Source organism: Chenopodium album, chromosome 24, assembly GCF_948465745.1.
Source record: "Chenopodium album chromosome 24, dcCheAlbu1.1, whole genome shotgun sequence".
NCBI classification, from domain to species: Eukaryota; Viridiplantae; Streptophyta; class Magnoliopsida; order Caryophyllales; family Amaranthaceae; genus Chenopodium; species Chenopodium album.
The window spans coordinates 15,442,286-15,465,858 of NC_137857.1; the positions used below are offsets into that span (position 1 = coordinate 15,442,286).

General features: G+C 38.1%; 1 non-coding gene across 1 annotated transcript; it reads right to left on the bottom strand.

Moving 5' to 3' along the window:
• Nucleotides 1-23,219: 23,219 nt before the first annotated feature.
• Nucleotides 23,220-23,325, bottom strand: LOC145612829 (small nucleolar RNA R71). Its single transcript, XR_014106745.1, has one exon. It is a non-coding gene; the product is annotated as a small nucleolar RNA R71 (small nucleolar RNA).
• Between the last annotated feature and the right edge of the window lie 248 nt (nucleotides 23,326-23,573).

The window sequence follows — 23,573 nt, forward strand, 5'->3', positions numbered from 1 at the left end:
AAGAGAGAGAGAAAGAATAAGAATTAAGTAATTCTTGAGAGAGAATAGAGAGAATTGATAGTAAGAATTGATAGTTAGAATTGATTAAAGTTGATGATAGTTGATTGGGAGAATTGATAGTTGATGAGAATTGATTGTTGATGATTGAAAAACAGAGATTCGGACCCTATTTATAAGGAAATAGTTCGGAAAATCATAGAATTTGATAAGAAATAAAACTCCACGCTGTCGCTAACAAACCACCTTGTCGCCAAGAATTTATCCTGTCGCCAGGCGACAGAGTCTGTCGCGAGGCGACAAGCCTGTCGTTTGGCGACATAAACAGTTTTTGCGGATTTTGTTTTTTTATCATTTCTTTTGATCCAGAACTCCAAATAAGTCATATAATATGTTGTTGGAAAGCTCTTGAAGTCTAATTTATAATTCAATTGAAATCAGATTAAAATCTTTTGTAGATAAAAAGATATGGAAGAAATAGTGAAAGGGTGTCAATTTTGGATAGAGTTTCGTATATCTTTAATATCTTTTTCGTTATAGCTCGGATTTAATATTATAATATATCATAGGAAAGATAATTTCAAAATCTATCAAACCATATAAAGTTTGGATAAAAATATGAGGCACGATAATAATATCTGACTATCTTTGAACATCTTAAAATCCGAATAGAATTAGGAAAGTTTTAAAGAAGGAAAGTTTTATTTAAATCAAATTCCATGATCTTATCTTTTCAAAAAAGGATAATTAAGATATTTTAGAAACTTATAGAAGATTCTAATCAATACTAATTAGTTTAGGATTAGGATTAAACCCTTGGACCCTCCTCATGATCATTGGGTCGTAGGTAAAATCCGGTTTGGGCCCAGTTTAGTATTTTGGCCATAACTTCCTCATTATTCATCGGAATTGGGTTTATAATATATCGTTAGAAAGGGTTTTTCAAGCCCCATCCAACTACATTATTATTGGACCCTTATCATGGAACAAAATAAACTGAATTGGACGTTTTCATAAAATAGAGTTGGTTATCGAAAACAGAAATATGAGAATTTTAATAAAAACTAACCGCAACACTTGACTTTTCACACTTTCACCTCATTCGATTATGGTTCGACGCAAAAAGGTATTCATCACTGGGTTTGGTTTTGGGAAGACACAAATAGGTGTCTACAGAAGCCCCCACATTGACTGAGTTTGGCGAAACTTATGTTTCGAAAACGAAAGTCAAAGTATCGATAGGGACGGAGAATGATTCAAAACGTTCTGCGATTTCAAATCATTCTTATAACGCCGATACCTGCAAACTAATCATTAGTTAAACAGATAAAAGAGTTAAGAAACGCGTATCTTGCACCGTCGAGCACACGTCTCTGAAAGTAACCATTTTGCTGCATTTCATTTTGACGACCTTCTACAAGCTAGAGAACGCCATCTTGCTGTTGTTGATGTTCACTCGTCTCTGAACAATGGAGTCTTTTTTAAGGGTTGTTCACTCGTCTCTGAACAATGGAGCCTTTTTTGAGGATTGCTCACTCGTCTCTGAACAATGGAGCTTTCTTGAGGAATGTTCACTTGTCTCTGAACAATGGAGTATTTTTTGAGGATTGTTCACTCGTCTCTGAACAATAGAGCTTTCTTGAGGAATGTTCACTCGTCTCTGCACAATGGAGCTTTCTTGAGGAATGTTCACTCGTCTCTGAACAATGGAGCTTGATAGAATGCCCACGCGTCTCTGAACAAAAGAGCTTTGATGATATGTCCACGCGTCTCTGAACAAAAGAGCTTGATGATATGTCCACGCGTCTCTGAACAATGGAGCTTGATGATATGTCCACGAGTCTCTGAACAAAAGATCTTGATGATATGTCCACGCGTCTCTGAACAAAAGAGCTTGATGATATGTCCACGCGTCTCTGAACAAAAGAGCTTGACGATATGTCCACGCGTCTCTGAACAATAGAGCTTGATACTTGAATGTTTGTTGCGATCGTTCGGTTGGCTGTGAACAGGAACTGTGCTGAATGGTTGTATCTTGTAAAATTCGAAAGAATTGCCAAAAGACTTTGCTGGTGTTTTTCTTAGGGTTTACCTAAGGCTTGATGTGTTTCTTAGGGTTGACCTAAGGTGAATGATTGACTTGAGGTTAACTCAATGTGAATTGTTATGACATGACTCAATGTACATGACTCGTGTGTGGTGTGCGACTCGAAAATGCAAAAAAGCAAAAATTTTAATAAATTTTCCTTCATTTTTGTGGAGGGTACCGACTTTATCCCGAAAAAGAAAGACGCGAAAAAGAATCGCAGTGTTTGATGGTTCATGTTGAAAGAGCTTAGTCAAGTATATGCATTTGATACTATTCCTCAAGGTACAAGGAGTAATTCCTCCTAAACTATCTTAGTTGACTCGACTATGAAAGTATTTAGGTAACTTAGGCACGGAGGCTAAGTACTTCATACTTTGATACAATGATGATTATAAGTGATGAGTGATGTGTGATATGACAAAGCATGCTTCAACGTTATGTTAAGATTTCATGACAAAAGGTTCCTAATTGGAAGTCTATTTGGTCATGTATCTGTGATGTGTGTGAAAGTGACACTAAAGTTAGGCTGCAAAGGCTAAGTGTATGGAAAAATATTATTTAATAAGAGTCAAATAATGATGACTCTTAGGCTAGGTAGGCTAATGATGTAAGGATCAAGCCCCCAAGTCTAGCTCTAAGTAAATAGGGATGAGCATTGGAAATCCCTTGATATAATCATGGTGTAAGTGTGTGAATGTGAAAATGAATGCATTTTTATTATGGCCGCACCTCATTGTGAGGTTGCCTACGTATCCGTAAGGAATCAGGCCAAACGTAGCTCTAGCCGAACCTCGCACAAGTGTATGTATACCTCAAAAAGGTCTTTTTTAAGGGTTGTATCGTGGTTAGGCTAAAGGTTAGAGAAGAAGGGGATAAAGGCTCAACACCCTAAATAAGCCCCCAAGGTGTGAAACCTTGCTTTTGAATATTTTTATGCTTGAGGTTTCTCATTTTTGAGCTTTCTTTTTTTTTTGTTCATTTTTTGCTCTATCTTTTTTTGCATTTTTATTTTTATAAGTGTGGGCAATCCCGATCATGCGGTCTATCACTCACTTGGCATTCATGTTTCTCAGGCACGGTACTGAGCATTCGATAAGAGAAGCAATCTGAGACATGTTCTTATCAAAGATATTTTCATATCATAGACATTGGAACACTTGCCCTTTTGTACACTTTTATTAATTTACTTATTTTTATTTTATTCTTTTGAGATCACTTAAGCTTTTCATATTTGTAAATTGCATAAGTTACACACCATTCCATCCCAAGGTTAGTAGATGTGGGTTGTAAAATGAAAGGTCTATCGTTAGACGAGGCTCAAAGTAGTTTATCAAAAAAAAAAAAATTATATATTTAAAGGGTGAAGATGATATGACATGGCTACAAGGGGTGCCTCAAATCATTGGTATACCTTGTGCTTAATTCGACCTTGATTTTTTTTCTTTTTGTTTTTTTTTTTTTGTTTTTTTTTTGCTATGCAATGCATTGATCATATGTGAGGGAAGAAATGCTCATTTTATTAAAGGGGAACAAAATAAAAAAACCTGTGTAATAAATCTAAGGTAGACAAAGGGTGCCTATGCTAGACTTATTGGGGAAATGTTTGAAAAAAGAAGAAGAAAGCATGAAATCTTAGCTTAGTGAGAAGCTTGCCTTGTCTTTTGTCTCATCATTACTTTTTTTTATTGTTGTTAATCACATGACTCAAACTCAATCCAACATGCATAGGTGGAGAAAGATCATGGAAGAATGAAGGGAATGATATTTGTGGAGAAAGTATGTGGAGAGTGGGAAGAAGATGTAGATGAAGAAATATGGAAGAATTAGGAATAGAATGGACCCCCAACTCAAATGACGGAAAAACGACTCATGCATGAACCTAAGACATGGTCATGATGACATGTGCAAAGTGTGTGCTAAGACTAAGGAGTGTGGGTGACATGCTAAGACTTGTGTCATGACCATGTGGCTAGACTATGTGACTAGACTCAAGTAAAGACTAAGTTAAGACTTCACGTATGTGCATTAAACTGGACAGGCTGTAGTATTTTAGTCATAACGTTTAATCTGTGAGTCGGATTGGGATGAAACCAACGCCAAATTAAAGATAAAACCCGGGGCTACAGATCCATAGGTTGTACGACTCGTGGTTCTTCCTAGAACTCCGGCTATGACCAAAACAAGTTGACGCATGTGCAGTATACAGGAATAAAAATCCGGCTTGACTAAAAGGAACTATGACTCGACTTTAGGCTTATTCATTAGTTCAAATTAATTAATTAATTAAACAAAGTCCTTTAGTCATTGGTTAGAATATTTAGTCTTAATCACAAGTCAAACAAACGGTTAACACACATATAATATGCACAAGCAAGGATGCACAAGTAGTTCACATAGTCACAATATGATGCAATGAGTTTGCAACCTAACCATGGCTCTAGTTCTCTAAAGTTCAAGGATATGGGTTAAGTAAAAAAGGTCCATGGTTGTGAATCCATATGCATTGCACACAAGCCTACCGTGAGGGTTGGAGCGAATGGACGGGATCCCGCGAGTTCGTGATGAAATCGAACTCCACTCCATGGTTTGGTGGATTCACAAACTTTGCACGTACCCAAATTTGAACTTTGCACATGATAGTGGGATATTCCATTGGGCAGGTGAAGCAGGAACCCCTAGAGGGTTATATCCATATGTAGAACACATATGGGTTCAGAAAAGTGAGAAAAGGACTCAATCAATAAGTAAAATCAAGTCAACAATGCTAGAAATGGTCAAAGCAAGAAGGCAGACCCCTGGCTCGGTATTGGAAGAACTTGGCGCCAGACTACAGGGACTGTCGCCGCAAAAAAGCCTCTGTCGCCAGGCGACAGAAACTTTTTACGGGCGACAAGCCCTGTTTTCTAGAGGCTAGTTCCTACATGCCTTGGCAAGTTTCTGTATTCTTAGAATTTTCCAGATTTCGCAACATCTTTTCGATTCTAGTCGTGAAAGATATTTCTCAAATTTCCTACGTGTAAAATTCCTAGGTATTGACTCATGGGGCTCTCCCATGAGAACCTTTTAATGCATATGACAATAATGTTAATCAAATCACCCACATGAAAGACTTAGAATTTTTCGAGTCTCATCCGCTCATTCTAAATAATTGCCAAAATAAATTTCAGGAATATAAATAGAAATCCTCCCCAGCGGAGTCGCCAAAAACTGTAGGGAATATTTCAAGCATTATGATCCAAAACTTGAACCCCACTGTGATCATACACTAAAGTATGGCGGCGTTCCAAAGGGAAAGAAAAGAGAGCAAATGAGTCGCCAACAAGTTTTAGGGACTTGTAAACCCAAAAGACAATGCAAAAGGACCATCAACTACTCCATAAGGTCTTGAACCAAATAGGGTCCGGGGATGAAGGTACGAACCTAATCTACAAAAGAAAGGACCCGCCCTTTAAAATAGGCCTCTACTTTGTTCTGCTCGTATTCATGTGCTCTTTTCGAATAACATTCAAACATTATATTGAACCTACCCTGTTTATCTATGTTTGTTGAATATTAATGCACAAATAAGACTATTACTGGCGATCACTTGAGTTAAAATCACATTAGCCTAAACCAAATTAATAATTATCTTATTAAGCGTGATTTCAAGTACAAATTCCCTTTAAACAAGCATAAAAGGTGTAATCAAGCAATACCAATAAATAAAATATAAAGCAACATAATAATAATAATCAATAAATAATAACGATGATAATAACATGATAAGGCATAATAAAGCTTAATAATAATAGCAAGATCCTAGGCATGATACTAACAAGATTAATAACAACTCCTAGCATGTCACTAAACAATAAAGATCAAAGCATTAACCTAGCATGGTACTAACATAATATTAGAAAGAGTAAAGGCATCCTAAACATGATACTAGAAAGCATAAAATAACATCCTAACATGATACTAGGAATTAAACATCCTAACATGATACTAGGAATCATTAAAACAATAATAAGCATGCAATCTACATTGTTAATAAAATAGGGAGTAAGCTAATCTATTTACTTTGAAGCCTCGTACCTCTTTCTAATAACAAAATACACAAGTTAGTAAACTTCAATGAAAATAATAAATCAAAGAATTAAATTAAATAATTGAAAGAAAGAGTTAAAAAGTTTAGACTTGATTTGGGACCAAACCCTCAGAAATTATCAACCTTTCACGTCTAGGGCGAAGGCAACTTCGAACTTGGTTAGGTGTTTCAAAATCTTGTGTATGCGGTATTGTGTTTAAAAGGTTGGTTTAGAAAGAGAGAGAGAAAAAATAAGAATTAAGTAATTCTTGAGAGAGAATAGAGAGAATTGATAGTAAGAATTGATTAAAGTTGATGATAGTTGATTGGGAGAATTGATTGTTGATGATTGAAAAACAGAGATTCGGACCCTATTTATAAGGATATAGTCCGGAAAATCATAGAATTTGATAAGAAATAAAACTCCACTCTGTCGCTAACAAACCGACCTTGTCGCCAAGAATTTATCCTGTCGCCAGGCGACAGACTCTGTCGCGAGGCGACAAGCCTGTCGTTTGGCGACAGAAACAGTTTTTGCGGATTTTGTTTTTATCATATCTTTTGATCCAGAAGTCCAAATAAGTCATATAATATGTCGTTGGAAATATCTTGAAGTCTAATTTCTAATGCAATTGGAATCTGATAAAAATATTTTGTAGGTAAAAAGATATGGACGAAATAGTGAAAGGGTATTAGTTTTGGATAGAGTTTCGTATATCTTTAATATCTTTTTCGTTATAGCTCGGATTTAATATTATAATATATCATTGGAAAGATAATTTCAAGATCTATCCAACATTATAAAGTTTAGGTTAAAAAATATAAGGCACGAAAATAATATCTGACTATCTTTGAACATCTTTAAATCCGAATAGAATTAGAAAAGTTTTAAAGAAGGAACGTTTTATTTAAATCAAATTCCATGATCTTATCTTTTCAAAAAAGGATAATTAAGAAATTTTAGAAACTTACAGAAGATTCTAATCAATCCTAATTAGTTTAGGAATAGGATTAAACCCTTGGACCCTCCTCATGATCATTGGGTCGTAGGTAAAATCCGGTTTGGGCTCAGTTTAGTATTTTGGCCATAACTTCCTCATTATTCATCGGAATTGGGCTTATAATATATCGTTGGAAAGGTCTTTTTAGTCCCCATCCAACTACACCATTATTGGACCCTTATCATGGACCAAAATAAACTGAATTGGATGTTTTCATAAAATAGAGTGGGTTATCGAAAACAGAAATAAGAGAATTTTAATAAAAACTAACCGCAACACTTGACTTTTCACACTTTTACCTCATTCGATTATGGTTTGACGCAAAAGGTATTCATCACTGGGTTTGGTTTTGGGGAGACACAAATGGGTGTCTACAGAAGCCCCCACTTTGACTGAGTTTGGAGAAACTTATGTTTCGAAAACGACAGTCAAAGTATCGATAGGGACGGAGAATGATTCAAAACGTTCTGCGATTCCAAATCAATCTTATAACGTCGATACCTGCAAACTAATCATTAGTTAAACAGATAAAAGAGTTAAGAAACGCATATCTTGCACCGTCGAGCACACGTCTCTGAAAGTAACCATTTTGCTGCATTTCATTTTGACGACCTTCTACAAGCTAGAGAACGCCATCTTGCTGTTGTTGATGTTCACTCGTCTCTGAACAATGGAGTCTTTTTTGAGGGTTGTTCACTCGTCTCTGAACAATGGAGCCTTTTTTGAGGATTGTTCACTCGTCTCTCAACAATGGAGCTTTCTTGAGGAATGTTCACTCGTCTCTGAACATTGGAGTATTTTTTAAGGATTGTTCACTCGTCTCTGAACAATGGAGCTTTCTTGAGGAATGTTCACTCGTCTTTGAACAATGGAGCTTTCTTGAGGAATGTTCACTCTTCTCTGAACAATGGAGCTTGATAGAATGCCCACGCGTCTCTGAACAAAAGAGCGTTGATGAAATGTCCACGCGTCTCTGAACAAAAGAGCTTGATGATATGTCCACGCGTCTCTGAACAATGGAGCTTGATGATATGTCCACGCGTCTCTGAACAATAGAGCTTGATACTTGAATGTTTATTGCGATTGTTCGATTGGCTGTGAACAGGAACTTTTTACGGGCGACAAGCCCTGTTTTCTAGACGCTAGTTCCTACATGCCTTGGCAAGTTTCTGTGTTCTTAGAATTTTCCAGATTTCGCATCATCTTTTCGATTCTAGTCGTGAAAGATATTTCTCAAATTTCCTATGTGTAAAATTCCTAGGTATTGACTCATGGGGCTCTCCCATGAGAACCTTTTAATGCATATGACAATAATGTTAATCAAATCACGCACATGAAATACTTAGAATTTTTCGAGTCTCATCCGCTCATTTTAAATAATTGCCAAAATAAATTTCAGGAATATAAATAGAAATCCTCCCCAGCGGAGTCGCCAAAAACTGTAGGGAATATTTCAAGCATTATGATCCCAAACTTGAACCCCACTGTGATCATACACTAAAGTATGGCGGCGTTCCAAAGGGAAAGAAAAGAGAGCAAAAGAGTCTCCAACAAGTTTTAGGAACTTGTAAACCCAAAAGACAATCCAAAAGGACCATCAACGACTCCATAAGGTCTTGAACCAAATAGGGTCCGGGGATGAAGGTACGAACCCAATCTACAAAAGAAAGGACCCGCCCTATAAAATAGGCCTTTTATTTGTTCTGCTTGTATTCATGTGCGCTTCTCGAATAACATACAAACATTATATTGAACCTACCCTGTTTATCTATGTTGGTTGAATATTAATGCACAAATAAGACTATTATTGGCGATCACTTGAGTTATAATCAAATTAGCCTAAACCAAATTAATAATTATCTTATTAAGCGTGATTTCAAGTACAAATTCCCTTTAAACAAGCATAAAAGGTGTAATCAAGCAATAACAATAAATAAAATATAAAGCAACATAATAATAATCAATAAATAATAACGATGATGATAACATGACAAGGCATAATAAAGCTTAATAATAATAGCAAGATCCTAGGCATGATACTAACAAGATTAATAACAACTCCGATCCTAGCATGTCACTAAACAATAAAGATCAAAGCTTTAACCTAACATGGTACTAACATAATATTAGAAAGAGTAAAGGCATCCTAAACATGATACTAGAAAGCATAAAATAACATCCTAACATGATACTAGGAATTAAACATCCTAACATGATACTAGGAATCAATAAAACAATAATAAGCGTGCAATCTACATTGTTAATAAAATAGGGAGTAAGCTAATCTACTTACTTTGAAGCCTCGTACCTCTTTCTAATAATAAAATACACAAGTTAGTAAACTTCAATGAAAATAATAAATCAAAGAATTAAATTAAATAATTGAAAGAAAGAGTTAAAAAGTTTAGACTTGATTTGGGACCAAACCCTCAGAAATTATCAACCTTTCACGTCTAGACGAAGGCAACTTCGAATTTGGTTAAGTGTTTCAAGATCTTGTGTATAAGGTATTGTGTTTAAAAGGTTGGTTTAGATAGAGAGAGAGAAAGAATAAGAATTAAATAATTCTTGAGAGAGAATAGAGAGAATTGATAGTAAGAATTGATAGTTAGAATTGATTAAAGTTGATGATAGTTGATTGGGAGAATTGTAGTTGATGAGAATTGATTGTTGATGATTGAAAAACAGAGATTCAGACCCTATTTATAAGGAAATAGCCCGGAAAATCATAGAATTTGATAAGAAATAAAACTCCACGCTGTCGCTAACAAACCGACCTTGTCGCCAAGAATTTATCCTGTCGCCAGGCGATAGAGTCTGTCGCGAGGCGACAAGCCTGTCATTTGGTGACAGAAACAGTTTTTACGGATTTTGTTTTATCATATCTTCTGATCCAGAATTTGAAATAAGTCATATAATATGTCGTTGGAAATCTCTTGAAGTCTAATTTCTAATGCAATTAGAATCAGATTAAAATCTTTTGTAGATAAAAAGATATGGACGAAATAGGGAAAGGGTATCAGTTTTGGATAAAGTTTCGTATATCTTTAATATCTTTTTCGTTATAGCTTGGATTTAATATTATAATATATCATTGGAAAGATAATTTCAAGATCTATCCAACCATATAAAGTTTGGATAAAAAATATAAGGCACAAAAATAATATCTGACTATCTTTGAACATCTTTAAATCCGAATAAAATTAAGAAAGTTTTAAAGAAGGAAAGTTTTATTTAAATCAAATTCAACGATCTTATCTTTTCAAAAAAGGATAATTAAGATATTTTAGAAACTTATAGAAGATTCTAATCAATCCTAATTAGTTTAGGAATAGGATTAAACCCTTGGACCCTCCTCATGATCATTGGGTCGTAGGTAAAATCCTGTTTGGGCCCAGTTTAGTATTTTGGCCATAACTTCCTCATTATTCATCGGAATTGGGCTTATAATATATCGTTGGAAAGGTCTTTTCAAGCCCCATCCAACTACACCATTATTGGACCCTTATCATGGACCAAAATAAACTGAATTGGACGTTTTCATAAAATAGAGTGGGTTTTCGAAAACAGAAATAAGAGAATTTTAATAAAAACTAACCGCAACACTTGACTTTTCACACTTTCACCTCATTCGATTATGGTTCGACGCAAAAGGTATTCATCACTGGGTTTGGTTTTGGGGAGACACAAATGGGTGTCTACACATATTATTCCATAATACTTCCCTTACGCACTCCAAGGAGTCCATACTTGATATGAGGTTCCGTCCATAAAGCAAGGCATGAAAGGTATAATTAGCCGAGGGTTTGGACCAAATCAACTCTACTTTTTATTAATTTAAATTTCCATTTGATTTATTATTTATTGAACTTACTTACAATTTATTCATGTACTAGCAATTCAAGGAAATGCAGAAAGTGAGTAATTAGGTTTATTTTTATTTTATTTTACTAACACCATTATTATTAAATTGCTTCCAATAATTATTTGACTAATTCATGATGGTGCGGGCGCACATCCTTTGTAGTGCGGCCGCACCGGCGTGGGTCTTTTCCGATCGGATCTTGACGATTTTCTTTCTCTTCTTATACCTATTTGAACCCAATTTTTGTAAGCAAGTTTCATAATAGAATTAGATTATATTCTTAGCTTAGTTGAGAGCTTCTCTCTCTAGATCTAGGGGTTAGTTTTAGGAGTAGATTTTAGAGAGAGAAAGTGAAGAAGTTCAATGCTGATTGAGAGATTGAAGATCCAATGGTGACAATTATATTGGAGATCTACTCCATTATCAATGAGCATTTCTAAACTCTATCTCATTTATTGTTTTGTTTAATATTAACATTTAGATTGTTTGATTTTGATTGGATTTTGATGATTGATGATAGATCTTAGATTTTCATATTTGTTTGGTTTTATATTGATATTTGATCTTTGATTAGTGGATTTGTTCTTCTTTTATTGTTGATTGTTGATTTCTTTAGTTGTTTGTTGATTTCATGATGTTGCTAGAGTAGTTGTTTGGTTAGGGATTTGGTGAAGCTTATATTATGTAATGGATTGATGTATATTGGAGATTTTGATGGAGTTGATGAGGTGATTAAATTGGTTAATTGATTATGTGCATGTGTGTGTTTGATTTAGGCTTGATCACCCTAATTATTCACACTAGATTGCATTGTAAGTTCACATTGATACGGACCATTGATTTGTGGCTTACATTTACACGATTAAGGTGTCTTGTGATGTTTCCTAGCTAGAGTTTATCGTAGTTGACGCTAGTTAGACCTCTAGGAGAATAGCTTGATATGCTCTTTTGGTTGCACAATTGATCTTCCCTCACATTGCTTGACTTAGTCAACTTCCTAAACCAATTTTCATTGTTCACTGCAATTATAGGTGAATCCTAATCCCTAGAACTTTATTTGTTTGGTTTCTTTGTCTTAGTAGTTGTTAGTGTCCTCTTTTACCCTTCGTCTTCGACCGAGCTTAGGCACATAATTGAAAGCACTTAGACATTACCGTTCCTTTGGGTTCGACCCTTGACTTACCTCTATACTTGTATTTAGGTTTGTTGAGTGTTTATAAATTTTGTTTGGCTTAGGAAGATTAGTCCAACGACCTAATTTTCCCTCGTCAAAATGGCGCCGTTGCCGGGGAACGGTGTCTATGTTTGAGTGTTTTTGATTGCTTGAGTCTAGGTCTTTGTTTATACTTTTCTTTTATTTGGTTTTTGTTTGTTTTATATAAAAATGGCATGTCTATCTTTTTCTTAACATGATGATGAGCCTTTTTGTGAATATTTGACAAGGGAATAAACGCGTTGTCAATTGTCTATCCCTATATCAAATACAATTTATATAACCTAAACAAACCTAATACGAGTATAAGGCAAGCATAGGGGTCGAACCACAAGGAGACATGCATAAACACCACATTCACTACTTAAGACTTAAGCTACCTCGGGACAAGAAGTGTGAATAACTAAGACATTAAACCAAAGGTTAAGAATGATTAAAAATCAATATAACTAAACACCAAGGGAAGTGGGTAGATGTAGTTGCCATTTAATCATGTAATAACACGGAAGCAAAGCAATGGTAAACTAAGCATGCAAGAATATCGAAATAAAGCTCTATCTAACCGCCTTTCGGGGTTAATCGATTTCTCCTAACATAGCCTCTATGTTTCCACACTAGAACCATATATTAGAAAGTGCAATCAATGAACTATTGATAACAATGAACCTTAACTAAGTCAACCTCCATTTCTTGTTAGCAAAGATTCACCTTTAATCAACCAACAATGTGCACTTGCAAGAAGGTTAAAGAATATCAAACATACAAAGACTTTAATCACCATTAACTTAACCCCAACATCATAAGCATGAATTAATTAACAACTACACCATCCCCACACCCTTGGCTAGGTGACTACTCACAAATCATATTGAAGACAATATCAATCATCAAATCAATAAGCATCAACATGATCAATAAGCAAAGAAGGAAAATCAAAATAAGGAAAAAAAACTGTAGGGAATATTTCAAGCATTATGTTAACCCCAAACTTGAACCCCACTGTGATCATACACTAAAGTACGGTGGCGTTCCAAAGGGAAAGACAAAGAGCAAAAAGAGTCGCCAACAAGTTTTAGGAACTTGTAAACCCAAGAGACAATCCAAAAGGACCATCAACTACTCCATAAGGTCTTGAACCAAACAGGGTCCGGGGATGAGGGTACGAATCCAATCTACAAAAGAAAGGACCCGCCCTATAAAATAGGCCTCTACTTTGTTCTGCTCGTATTCATGCGCGCTTTTCGAATAACATACAAACATTATATTAAACCTACCCTGTTTATCTATGTTGGTTGAATATTAATGCACAAACAAAACTATTATTGGCGATCACTTGAATTAAAATCACATTAGCCTAAACCAAATTATTAATTATCTTATTAAGCGTGATTTTAAGTATAAATTCCCTTTAAACCTGCACAAAAGGCGTGATCAAACAATAACAATAAAATATAATCAAGCAACATAATAATAAACAATAATGATGACAATAGCATGATAAGGCATAATAAAGCTTGATAATAATAGCAAGATCCTAGGCATGATACCAACAAGATTAATAACAAATCCTAGCATGTCACTAAACAATAAAGATCAAAGCTTTAAACCTAACATGGTACTAACATGATATTAGAAATAATAAGAGGCATCCTAAACATGATACTAGAAAGCATAAAATAACATCCTAACATGATACTAGAAAGCATTAAAAGCATCCTAACATGATACTAGGAATTAATCAATAATAAGCATGCAATCTACATTGTTAAAGAAATAGGGAGTAAGCTAATCTACTTACTTTGAAGCCTCGTACCTCTTTCTAATAACAAAATACACAAGTTAGTAAACTTCAATGAAAATAACTAAAGAATAATTAAAGAATTAAATTGAAATCAAATTAAACAAAGTTTTGACTAGTTTTGGACCAAGCCCTCAGAAATATCGAACCTTGCACGTCTAGGGCGAAGGCAACTTCGAACTTGGCTAAGAGACTCAAGATCTTGTGAATGCGAAATATAGTATGCAAAAAGCTAGTTTAGAAAGAGAGGTAAAGAAAGCATATATTGCTCAAGAGAGAAAAAAGAGAATTAAGGAAGAATTGATAGTATTGATAGTAATTGAAAGTAATTGATGGTAATTGATGATTCTGAAAACAGGGATTCGGGCGCTATTTATAATGAAAATAGTCCGGAAAAATCATAGAATTTGATAAGGAATAAAACTCCACGCTGTCGCCAGGAATTAACTCTGTCGCGACGCGACAATGTCTGTCGCGAGGCGACAGGGTCTTTCGCGAGGCGACAGGGTCTGTCGCGCGGCGAAAGGGTCTGTCGCGCGGCGACAGGGTCTGTCGCGCGGCGACAGACTTGTCGTTTGGCGACAACCTGTATTAGCGCGTTTTTCTTCACGCGGAATCCGATCTTTAATCAACTTGATCTACGGAATCCGTACAGAAGATAAAATACATATTTTTAAGATAACAAAACAATATTTTATTCCAAAATAAAAACCTTTTAAAGTTAATTAATTATTAAATCTAATAATATTAGAACTAAAAAGAACTTTCTAGAAACTTCTAGAAAACTATAATTAATCCTAATAATTTTAGGAAAAATAATTAATATTGAGCCCTCCTCTAGATCATCGGGCCGTATTAAAATAATTAACCAGGCCCAGTTTAGTATTTTGGGCATAACTTCCTCAATATTCATCGGAATTGGGCTTATAATATATCGTTGGAAAGGTCTCTTCGAGCCCCATCCATCTACACTATTATTGGACCTTAATTATGGACCAAACTAAACAGGTTTGGCTATTTCCAAATAAATAAAGTCATTTTCAAAAACAGAGAGAAAAGAATTTAATTAAAACTAAACCGCAACACTTGACTTTCAAATCACTTTCACCTAATTCGATAATAACACAAACGTGAAAGGCATTCATCACTGGGTTTGGTTTTGGGGAGACACAAATGGGTGTCTACAGAAGCCCCCACTTTGACTGAGTTTGAAGAAACTTATGTTTCGAAAAACGAGAGTCAAAGTATCGATAGGGACGGAGAATGATTCAAAATGTTCTGCAATTCCAAATCATTCTTATAACGCCGATACCTGCAAACTATCATTAGTTAAAACAGATAAAAGAGTTAAGAAACGCGTATCTTGCACCGTCGAGCACACGTCTCTGAAAGTAACCATTTTGTTGTTGCATTTGTATGTTGTTTGTGACAACCTCCACTGTGCCTCGTGAACGCCATCGTTGAAGATAACCATATGTCGTCGCCTTCAATATTCTTGGTGACAATCCTCCACAGTATTTCGGGAACATCGTCGAAAATAACTGTATGTCGTCATCTTCTAGGTGTGGCCGTACGTCGCCACGGCAGTACGTCGCCGCTATAGACAATCTCTTCTTTACCTTGAGTGACCGTCGAAGGTGACCTTACCTCGCCATCTCCACTATTTGTGACACTACCTCGCCACGACCGTACTTCGCCGCTAGACAACTCCTCTCTATGTTGAGACATTGCCAAAGAATCATTTTACCTATTGACCCTTAACATCATTATTTATCGTTGCTTTTTATATTTGTGCCAGTACTTTGGTGCTTTTGCCTCTGTAAACCATTACTTTGGTGCATCTATTGAACCAATATTTCGGTGCCTTATTTGTTGAACCCATATTTCGGTGCCTTATTATGAGCCAATACTTAGGCGCTTTAAGCTAAGTGAGACGATCTTTCATCAAGTCGATCACTTAGTGCATTTTGCGATCAAGCTGACTAAATCATGTCAATTTTCTTAAAGGGACTAAATGGCGTACCAAGGAACCCAAATTACTAAACTAGACCCACAGAACCATAAGGAGGGGCCCAACACTCTGTCGCCGCTCCAGCGCTGGCCAGAAGTGCCTGTCGCCGCGCGACAGAGTCTGTCGCCTCGCGACAATTCTGTCGTTTGGCGACAGAATCGGGGTTTTAAAACCCGTCTTCTTCTTCTTTCTCATTTCGCTGCTCTGCTTCTCAAAACTCACGAAATCTTCATTTTGCTCGTTCTCGCTCATTTCTCAACCAAATGCGCTCAAACTTGTTGCAAATCGAAGCTTTTCTTATCTATTTTCCTGATCTATGTAAGTTTTGCTCAAACTCCACTCGGTTTTTAACGAATTATACATTCTTGTTCGCGTTTTTTCCGAAAATTCGAAAATGTTTTTGCTTAATTTGCTTTGTTTGTTGAATTTTATGCCTTGAATTTGTTTAATTATGCTTGTACATTACCTTGGGAGTATTTTGAGACTTGTTTGACTCAATTTGGTGAAAAAATGAAGGATTCACCATTGTTGGACCTCTCAAGGTCGTGAAGAACAATGTGGGTCGTTCTTTACATTTTTACTGCTTTTACTTGTACATATTGTCACAATATTCATCATATGTTTGCAAGAAATTGTTTATTTGCTTAAAGAACACTTCCATGCTTGTTTGAAATTTTGCTTTGTGTTAGTACTACGTACTCTGTTTTGCGAACATAGTATCATGCGGCCTAGGCGAACTTTAGATACTGTAGAGACTTAAAATTAATTACTTTTACATACTTTAGCATGGCTAGACGATGTGGTTCCGGTTCTCAGTCGAGGGACACGTGTCGAGAGGACGAGCCCACCAGCGAGGGCGAGAACGTGCCTTCTACTTCCAGGCTGGGTCTCATGCCGGACTGGGACGAGCGCACCCTGTTTCACGCGCCGGTTCATCATTTGTCGGAGCGGATCCGACGAGGTCTTGCGAGTGGGAGGACCCGTAGCCATGGCTCGGGTAATTCCACTATCATTTCTCTGTACGACAAATTCATCTGCCGCGATGAAGGGCTTCGTCGTCTTTGGGAGTCATGTGGATTGACTCCCCTGCTGCAGGCCACCCGGGCCATGTTTTCATACGATGGGGGTAACCTCGTCGTTCGGGCTTTGGTGGAGTTCTTTTGGGACACCACCAACACTTTTCACTTTCCCTGGGGTGAGATGACAGTCACTCCAGCTGACTTTAGTCTCATCACGGGGCTAGAGTTCCAGTCTACTCCCCTGCCTTTCGATGCCGGTGTCACTGTTTATTCGCCGGAGGTTTTGGAGTTATTGGGGCCGATCGTTATTCGGGCCCAGGCTGAGGCTCAGTCGGGACAGCTGAGTTCCCGATGTATTCGTCGCTGCACACTGGCTGCAGCCTTCGAGGATGATGCGACTACCCGAGAGCAGCGGGTGCGCATCTTTGTGCTGATTCTGCTATCAGGGACGTTTTCCCCTAATCGAGGTAGTAGAGTACTACTATACTACCTGTCCGCTGTTCGCGACCTCCAGTTGGTCGGGACATATGACTGGGCCAGCATGGCCTATGCGGATTTTCTACTGGGCTTGCGGCGCTCCTGTCGTCACAAGGCCCTGTCTGGAGAGATTGCCCTTTCCAGTTTCTGGAGGGTCGTAGAGGTATATCTCTTTTTTCCTTTTTAGGTTTTAACTCTAGATTTAGAAGCACAATCTTTACTGATTTTCATTTTTTGTATAGATCTGGTTCTACGAGTATTTCCCCTCTCTCGCGCCTGCGAGGCCTTCTCCTCGCGTGCTCCCTATTGCTGCCAGTTGGGGAGGCCGCAGAGGTCCGTCGGAGGTGCTGCGCCTTCGAGAGATGATTCTCACGGTAGATTTTTTTTTAATTCCTACTTTCTCTTTTATCATCTTTTGGTGTTAGTATCTTACTTAGTAATGTTTCAGGAGCCTAGCCCGGTCTATCGAACTTAGGCTGCTTTCCCTATCTCTGCGCTGGCAGCACAATACACAGCTGAGGGTCGTTACTTTCTGGGGACGTACGACGCGGTGGTCTACCTAGGGGAGAGGGTATCCATTCAGCATTCCTCAGATACTTTTGTTGTTCCCGCTCCTCCTCCTCGGCATATGTTCCACGACGCCTTACAGCGGGATCGTGCTGGTGGGCCTACCCGGGGTACTCCTTGGAGGTCTTACGTTCTCCTTGAGCAGAGCTACGAGGAGGACTTACTGCCGTTGCTGGCGCCAGCTCCTGTCCTTTCTGAGGAGGCAGCGGTATGTTTTCATTTATTTAGTTTATCTTTCTTTAGGTAGCCCCCAAGTATCTTTCTAATCTTTTCATTCTTAGCAGGCTGGCCCTAGGGAATTCATCCCTTCGAGGATGTCCATACGCTACCAGGGCACGTATGGGCCGATCGAGGAGCTTATTCCGCCGGCTCCAGAGGGTGAGCAGTTCGTGGAGCGGTCTATTCCTCGTCACCAGACTCGAGTAAGTAATTTTTCCCATACCATCCTTATGTTTGCTTTATAATTGTTACTGACTTGGTTACTTTGGCAGTTTTCTCGTGAGGTGGTGACGGCTATGGCTAGGTGCATAGACGCCTTTCGCAGCCAGCTTGTGAGGTTGCGGAACCGTGCTACCTGTCGTAGCAATGACGCTGAGGAGGTATTACTTTTGTTTTTATTATTTTTTTGACTTTATTCTTGTCTGCATTTGCTAACTTTGATTTACTTTTGCAGGGGCAGCCTATTCCTTCTCCACGCACTCGGTCGAGACCCGAGCCTAAGAGAGAGACTACTAGGTCCGACTCAAGGCGTCGCCGGACTACTTCAGGTGGTCGGGGTGGTCGTTCTGAGGCCGCCGCTGTAGAGGACTCGACGTCATCACCTGAGGACGTTTCAACCGGGCCGATCGTTCGAGGTGGGATGGGTGGTGGGACATACGAGTTTGGCTCGTCGTCGCAGCAGCCTTTGCAGCCCCAGCCTCTTTCCGTCGGATTTCAGGGTGAGGTTAGGTGGCCTGGCCCTGAGCTGCAGTTCGCGCCGCCTGGTGGTTCAGGGGACGATGATGGACATACTCCGCGGAGTAGGACATTTTTCGATACATTCGGCATTCCTCGCGACTTGCGACCTCCGGCGCCATAGTTGTACCTGTGTTTATTTTATTTTTTGACTTTTGTAGGACTTTATCTATTGTATTCATATGACTCACGTACTAGACACTTGTATATATATGCACTTTATTATTTATTAACATTTTATTTGCCTGATTTATTATTTGTATAACAAATGTGTTGTGCATATGAGTGTGTGAGAAAGTGTAATTTTTGCGCGAAAATTTTCCGTCATTTTTAATATTAGTGGAGGGTACCGACTCTCTCCCCCAAAAAAAAGAAATGAAAAAATAAAAATGAAGGAAGAAAAATGATAAGCCTAAAATTAATTAAGCTTAATATGACATAATAATAATAATAATAATAATAATAATAATAATAATAATAATACTAATAATAATAATAATAATAATAATAATAATAATAATAATAATAATAATAATGATAATGGTGATAATGATAATAATAATAATAATGATATTAAGGGTGTATGAATAGGAATAGAACAGTAAGTCAAGTCGAAGTCGAAATCAAGTACGTAAAAACACGGTTTCCTAGGCGTAATAGGTGTCGCTGCAAAGAAATAAACCGGTGCCGCGTAATTCATTCTGTCGCCAAGCGACAGGGTCTGTCGCCGCGCGACAGCCTTTGTCGCCACGCGACAATTTTGTCGCCTGGCGACAGACGTGTTTTCCTGTTTCCTACAGGATTTGAAGTCCGTTATGAAAGAAAAGTTATAAATAGCCCCCGAATCATCCGTTTATGCTAAAGATAAAAAAGCATTAGATATTTCTCATATGGGGGGTATGTTTGGAATCAAGGGGATGAGTCTTGACATTGACTTTATTTATTCTGCCATAGACTATTGGGATATTGATACTCACTGTTTTAGACTTTTCCATGATGAAATATGCCCCTTACCGGAAGAATTTGGAGCCATTATAGGTTGTTATTCCACAGATCTTGCGGTAATGCCTAGAATCAATGAATATTATTATAAAGATTTTGAACGCTTTTTTGATTTGAGGGGTACGGCTTTAAAACATATAGTGCATGGTAATATAGTTGATTTGACAGAATTTGCACATTATTTTTATGATAATCCTAATCCCGATTTCCGTGTCTATAAGAGAAGGGCTTTTCTTTATTGCTTGTTTAATCAATTGCTCTTAGTTAGTGGTAAGGATAATGAAGGCCAATCAATGATTATATCTGTTATAGAACAAGTTGAATCTGGGAGAAATCCAATGCCGCTAATTGTTGGAGACACTATGCTATGGTTGGATGCATTAAGAAAAAATCCAAGAGCACCTTTTCGGGGTTCTCCAATTTTATTACAGGTATAAAATAATGCTATTTTTAATTGATCAAGAACTAAAGAATATTATTTTACACTGTAATACTAATTATATACATATTTTGCAGATATGGCTCATGGAGAGGTTAAAGCTTATTAATCCTCCTGACGATATACACACATATGTTCCAAATTGCATAGTCCGGCGAAAGAAACGATTTTTGAAAATAGGTCGCCGTGAGTGGGGCAAGGTGTTCGCTGCCGGTGACTTTACCATAAACTGGATTGTTCCTTGGTGGAAGATTGAGGCAATGGTTGGTTGTAGTAACCAAGCATATTGTCGTCTCCCGAGCTTGTCGAGATTAACTTTTTATTTTCCTTGTAGAGTTATGAGATAATATGGTCTTTGATGAGTGGTATTTATACCACCCTTTTACCCTTTTCTTTAAGGGTTTTTCCCTTCACTTGACACTTGTTTGAGCCTTTTCAAGCACTTTGTTTTAGATTTCTTTGCCTTGTTCCTTTTTGTGTTTTCCCCTCCTTTTTACTTTGTTTTTGGCCTTGCTTTGCCGCTTTCCCTCTTTTCTATGCTTATGTTTGTGTATGAGTGTTTGAGCAGGTTTGATGGAGTGCTCGCGTGGTCCTGCTCGAGGCTTAGTCAACCTTTTGAGTGCATTGGAATAGCGGAAGAGAGGAGCATGGATTTGGAGAAGAGTCCGGAGCTATAAAGAGGAGCGCCCGCTCACCATAGTGGAGCGCCCGCTCCATTTTCTCGTCTGATCTCCTGATTTCCAGACTTATGGAGCGCCCGCTCCACCAGAGAGGAGCGCCCGCTCCATTTCCTCTGCTGATCCCCTGTTTCCCAGACTTATGGAGCGTCCGCTCCATCAGAGAGGAGCGCCCGCTCCACACCGGGAGCGCCCGCTCCTGTCTGGGAGAGCGCCCGCTCCAGTAAGGCGGCTGTTTAGATTAATACCCTCTGGAGCGTCCGCTCATCCTCGATGGAGCGGCCGCTCTCGTGGGTATTTCCGTGCATTTTAACTCATCTTTAGAGTAATGTGAGGGGCATATTAAGACCCCTAGTTTTGTAATGAGAACATTATGTACATTTTAGCCCTAATCTAGAGAGAGAAACTTCATTAGTAGAGAGAGAAAGTGTGGATTTCCATTGATGAACTTGGATATTGAAGAAGGAGCTTGCTTGAACCTTTGTAAATCTTCATCTTCAATTAATGAGCAATTTCTTACTCTCTTTCTTTGCTTTTGTATTTAGTTTTATTTGCTTATTTTGATTTTCCTTAATTGCTTATTGATCATGTTGATGCTTATTGATTTGATGATTGATATTGCCTTCAATATGATTTGTGAGTAGTCCCCTAGCCAAGGGTGTGGGGATGGTGTAGTTGTTGATTGATTCATGCTTATGATGTTGGGGTTTTGTTAATGGTGATTAAAGTCTTTGTGTGTTTGATGTTCTTTAATCTTCTTGCAAGTGCACATTGTTAGTTGATTAAAGGTGAATCTTTGCTAACAAGAAACGGAAGTTGACTTAGTTAAGATTCATTACTATCGATAGTTCTTTGATTGCACCTTCTAATATATGGTTCTAGTGTGGAAACATAGAGGCTATGTTAGGAGAATTTGATTGACCCCGGAAGGCGGTTAGATTAAGCTTTAATTCGATATTCTTACATGCTTAGTTCACCACTGCCTTGCCCCCGTGTTATTGCATGATCAATTGGCCATTACATCTACCTACTCCCCTTGGTGCTTAGTTATTTTGGTTTTGATCATTCTTAATCTCTAGTTTAATTTCTTAACTTTTCACACTTCTTGTTCCGAGGTAGCTTAAGTATTGAGTAGTGAATGTGGTGTTTATGCATGTCTCCTTGTGGTTCGACCCCTATACTTGCCTTTTACTTGTATTAGGTTTGTTTAGGTGTATAAATTATATTTGATTGAGGTGTAGTCGTTTGACGACGCGATTATTACCTTGTCAAATTTGGCGCCGTTGCCGGGGAGACGGCTTCCATTAATTTTTCACTACTTCATTTGAGACTATCTCATTCCTTGTCTTTTAGTATTTGTTACTTCTTGTTACTTGTCAGTGCTTACGATCTCCTTATCTTTGTTGTATGAACAGAGGACGAACTCGCTCAAGGTCTTTGGTTCCCATTGATCCGGAGTTAGAAAGATCTTTGTCCTTACTTCGAAGAGAAGCGAGAGCGAGGAGTAGAAATTCTTACACCCCAACGAAAGAAGGAGTAAGAGAATTGGAAGATACTCCACCATATTCACCCTCAAGTGAAGACTTAGATAGCCCTAATTCGCTATCAAGTCCCGATATCAACCCTTTTTCAAACTTTAAGTCCGGAGGTGAAGACGGTCCTAAAATGGGAGAGAATACACCTTTGAGTCGTCTTGGGGCTCCCGAAGCCTTTAGAGCCCAAAGTGGGATCCTAACTCCTACCACTCAAGCCAACAACTTCGAAATCAAGCCCAATTTGATTGCTTTGATAGAGAGGAAACAATTCTCAGGTGGAAAATTTGAGAGCCCTCATGAGCATTTAAAAGAATTTGAGAAATATTGTGACACAATCAAAGCCAACGGGGTGACTCAAGAGTACATCCGTCTCAAGATGTTTCCATTTTCTTTAATTGGGAGAGGTCTAGAATGGCTAGAGAAGGAGGTGTCCCCTAACTCTCTCACAACTTGGGACCAAGTGACAACGACTTTCTTGAGGAAATTTTATAACCATAGGAAGACCGCCGAGGCTCGATCGTTGATCCAAGGCTTTCGCCAAAAGAGTGGTGAGACTCTAAGTGCGGCATGGGACCGGTACAAGGAGCTTCAACGTCAATGCCCACATCATGGGATACCCAAGTATCAACTCATCCACACTTTCTATGGAGGTCTCTCACCTCAAGGGAGAACAAGCCTAGATGCCGCCGCCGGCGGTCCAATCATGAACAAGGGAGAGGATGAAGTGGAATGCATCATAGAGGAGGCCGCAAAGCACTATGATGATTGGTACGAAGGAGAAAGGGAGGCCACTTCTAGCAAAGGTGTCTATGCATTAGAGCAAGCCAACGCAATCAACAACCTTTCTTCCCAAATCTCCAAGA